This window comes from Penaeus japonicus, unplaced genomic scaffold, assembly GCF_977035675.1.
Source record: "Penaeus japonicus unplaced genomic scaffold, GWHDUDI00000001_assembly GWHDUDI00000007, whole genome shotgun sequence".
Lineage (NCBI taxonomy): Eukaryota > Metazoa > Arthropoda > Malacostraca > Decapoda > Penaeidae > Penaeus > Penaeus japonicus.
In genome coordinates this window covers 9,785,848-9,790,847 of record NW_028234409.1, presented here as the reverse complement: position 1 = coordinate 9,790,847, position 5,000 = coordinate 9,785,848, and positions in this window count along the sequence as shown.

The following is a 5,000-nucleotide window of genomic DNA, read 5'->3' as shown; positions in this document are numbered from 1 at the left end:
AATTATCCAAGTGTACGCTCCTACCAGCAGTCATAGTGATGAGGAGATAGAGAGCTTCTATGAAGATGTGCAAGCAGCTATCGATAGAGCAAAAACCCATTTTACCGTGATTATGGGGGATTTTAATGCCAAGATAGGGATAAGGGAAGATGGAGAAATATCGGTTGGGAAACATGGAATAGGCACCAGAAATGAGAGAGGGCAAAGGTTGATAGAATTCGCCGAAGCTCGATCCCTTAAAATTATGAATACATTCTTCGAAAAGAGACCCGGGAGGAAATGGACATGGAAATCACCATCCGGCATTAAAAACGAAATTGACTTCATAATCACCAATAGGCGTGACATCGTACAAGACGTAACCGTTATCAATAAAGTAAATGTCGGTAGCGACCATAGACTGGTCAGGAGTAGACTTAAGTTACAGCTAAGAAGGGAACGAAACAAGCTCATACAAAAGCCTCTCGCTAATCTAACCAACATCAAGAATAGGGCGACGGAATTCAGTATCAACATCCGAAACAAATACTCAGCTCTCGAAGAAGATCTTGAATAGGACATATAGAACGACAATTAAGTGAGATATTAACGAAGCTGCAGCAACCTTGAAATAGGGGGGGGACTAAAGACGAAAAGTAAAAAAGAAGCGAAAGGTTCAGTAAGCTTTCGGTAGAGACGAAAGAGCTTATGAAACAGGTAGGGAAAGATAAAAATAAACATCAATATCAGAGACAGATAGAATCAACAGAGCTGACTAAGACGATAAACAAGAAGGAAGAAAGAGGATGTAGCGACCAAATTTAACATACGAAAAAATAAACGAAGCTCTGCTTGCCGGCAACCAGCCTTAAGGCAAACAAAGAGGCAGGCTCGGGAATAGGGAAAAAACAAATGTATGCAGTAAAGAAAACCCAAAACGGGAGAGCGGAGAGGCGACATACAATAAAAAATGAAATTATCAAAGTTAATAGAAGACTTCTATCGCAATCTATAAAACCCACTCTTCAAAAAATTCCAAAAAAAACGACCAAAACCACCCACATACGGAGACAAACAACAACAATTGGAGATGTTCCAAACATCACGGTAGATGAAGTAAATAGGGAGGGGCAAAACTAAAAAGCATGAAAAGAGGAAAAACACCAGGAGAAGACGGCATCAGTGTAGATCTTATTCAAGACGCAGGAGAGATTGCGGCAGTAAAGCTGGCCAAGTCTTTATAAGCAGATGTCTAGACGTCGGGTAAAAATTCCGAAGGCCCTGGTAAAAACGCAATAATAATTTTAATACACAAAAAGGGAGACACAAAAGACTTAAAAAAATAATTAAAGAAATATTACCGAACGCTATAAAGCCTCCTTCCTCAGGTAATCTATAAAACTGTTCACAAAAATCATCACAAAGATCCACAACAACAAGAAACAAGCCAGCTCACAGCCGTACCACCGATAACATTAGATTCAAAAACGACGACCAGGGAACAGGCAGGGTTCCGCAGTGGATTCTCACCTCAACTACAGAAACAGACAAGAGACCATATCCAACCAACAACACTACTAGCTCCAAAATAAGGGAGAAAACAAAAAAAACAAAAAAAAAAATAACGAATATAGGAAGACGCCCAGCCCCCTGTGTATGGCATGTTATATTCGTAGATTATGAAAGGAAGGCATTTTCGAAAAAAACTTTTTTCGATTATTCCGACATTTTTCGGTACAGATATCTGCAGTACTACTTACTACTCTTAACTACCTAACTTCTCTCTCTGGATGCAATTCGTAAAACACGGAGTTAGGAGGAAATAGTGACGCAGACTGTTGCAGATTATTACGTAGGAGTCTATATATGAGATGGTACAAGAACAAAAGCGGAACCCCGCCGTCATAAATTTCCCCTCCACGCAGAAACCAATAAAATACCAATAAAAAAGGGTGTTACGGCAGGGCGGAAGACGACCATACCCAAAGGTACAAAACCAACTCAACTCAACCGATAGCTATTTATTTTAAACAGCCTGACAACAGCCTGCTTTAGAGGTTACAAGTATTCAAGAAGTTAGACTGGAAAGAGAGAGGGATTAAAATAGGGACATGAAGCACTTAATAAAGCAAATCGCTATAAGAGTTTGCCCAGATGACCAATTGTTCTTTTTTTTCGGTTGTGAGTCACGCAGATGAACTAACGCAACCAATTAATAAGTGATTTAAATAAGGAAAGGTCTGCTGAAGATTGGCCTTAAAAATGACATGAAAAAGACATAAAGTCATGTTCAAAACAACAAACAGAGAGAATGAAACAGTCGAACCCCAACAAAATAACCCCAGTTAAGAAAAGCAATACAAATACAAAAGCGATCCAATAGGTACTAGAAGCAGTGAACGTTGTAATGTATAACCTAGGGCAAAAACTACTCATTTCAGTCGAGTACAATTCCTCCTGGCGAAAACAACCGAGATAAAAACGAACGCGCCGGCGAATCAGATCAGGCAGTCTAGGTTTTGGAGTGCCTTCGGTAAAGAACAGAGTAATATATATTACGAAGTATCTGCCACTATGTCTAAAGAGAAAGATTTTTTGACCAATGCTTCCTCCCCGTCATGACATATGGAAGCATTAGACATGGACTACGAGCCCAAGGGCCACTTGAGAGGAAATTAGTAAGCGCCCAATGAGGAATGGAAAGGCTTATGCTAGGAGTTAGTCTTCTTAAGAGGACAAGAATGTTAAGGGCCATCAATGGATCAGGAAGCAAACAACAAGGTAGAAGATATACTCAAGACATCAAAAGAAAAAACGGTGTGGCTCAGTGAGGCTGACACATATTATTCGAAGAACAGGTACAACAGGTGGGAACTAAAGAAAACAACATGATACTGGGTAATACACGAGCACAAAAGAGACCCAGGGCCAAGACCGCATTCGAAAATGACTAGATGGCGGGATGAATATAGCAAAAATTCGCAGGAGTAGAAACTGTGAAGACTAGAGGCAGACACAAGACTTGCGGCATATGACCTTGGAAAAGATTGGAGAGAGGCCTACGTCCTGGCAGTGGATTGATTCAGGCTTGATGAGATGATGATGATGATGAATATATTTATATATATACGTATATATGAATATATATCACATATATATATATATATAATTAATATATATATATATATATATATATTATAATTTATATATGTATATATATACTACGATATCTATATATATATATAAATATATAATATATATATAGATTAATATAGATATATATTCATAGTATATACATAATATATATATATATATATATATAAATATATATATATATATATATGTAGATATATATATTATATATATATATAATATATATCTGCATATATATATACATAGATATATATAGTATAGAATATTATATATATATATTTATACATATAGTATATATATATATATATATATATATATATATATATATTATGATATATATGGTACATATGTATGCGTAGTATATATATATATATATATATATATATATATAATATATATAGATAATATAAATAGTATATATGTCATATACAATATAACATATAGTATATATATAAACATACATATGTATAAATATATATATATATATATAGAGATATAAATAATATATATATATATAATGTAAACACATATATAAATGACACCATACTTATCTTTGTTGTCGTATATATAATACATATATATATATTATATATATATATATATATATATATGATATATAGATATGTTATATGCACTTGCATATATGTATAAGTTATATTATATATATTTTTTTTTATACATAATACATTTTTTATATATATAATATATATTTAGATATATAATATATATATATATTTTATATATATATAATATATACATATATATATATATGTAATATATATATTATATATATATATAATAAAGTTAAATATATAAATATATCTGTGTATATATATAAACATTTATAAATACACATGATTTATCTTTGTGTGTATAAAAACACTCACAACACCACACACACACCACACACACACACACATAATATATATATAAATAATTATAATATATTTATATATAATATATATATATATACATATATATATGTATAAAATTTATATATATAAATAAAAATTATATATATGTATATATGTTGTGTGTGGGGGGGGGGGTATTGATAGTATGTGTGTTATAGTATATGATAGATAGTGTTATATTTTTAGATAGTGATTTATTGAGAAGGGTAGTTTTGGTAGTATGATTGTGTTTGTGTTTGAGAGTGAGGAGTTTTTCGTGTCTTTGTTAGATTGAGAGTTGGTGTAGAGTGTGAGATAGTGTGGTAGAGAGAGATTGTTTAGAGAGTGTTTATATAATATATAGTTATAGTTATAGTGTGATGTGTGTGGGATGTGGGTGGGTAGGGGTGGGTGTCTGGTGGGTGTGTGTGGGTGTGTTGTGTGTGGGTGGGTGGGGGTGTTTTGTTTGTTAGTTGTTTGTGAGGATATTAGATATTTAGATTTTGAGAGAGATAGATTTGGGTTCTGTGATAGTGAGATTTTTAAAGATGACGGTTTGTGTTGGGTTCTTACATTGGATTTGTACACTTTTGTTGGGAAGAGCGTTTTTGGTGTGTGGTGTGTGTTGTGTGTGGGTGTGAGTGTGTGTGGTAGTGTGTGTGTGTGTGTGAGTGTGGTGAGTGTGAGTGTGTGTGTGTGAGTGATGTTGTGTGTGTGTGTGGGGGGGTGGGGGGGGGGGTGGGTCTTTTTGAGTAGGTATGGGATAGGGTGTGTGTGGTTGTGTGTATGTGTGTTTGTGTGTGTGTGTGTGTGTGAGAGTGTGTGTGTGTTTGGTGTGGGAGTGTGTTGTCGGGTGAGGGTTGTGTGTGGGGACTGAGTGGTGGAGTGTGTGAGTTAGGGTGTGTATAGAGTGTGTGTGTGTGTGTTTGTGTGTGTGTGGGAGTGTTTGGGTGTGAGATGTGTGTGTGTGTGTGT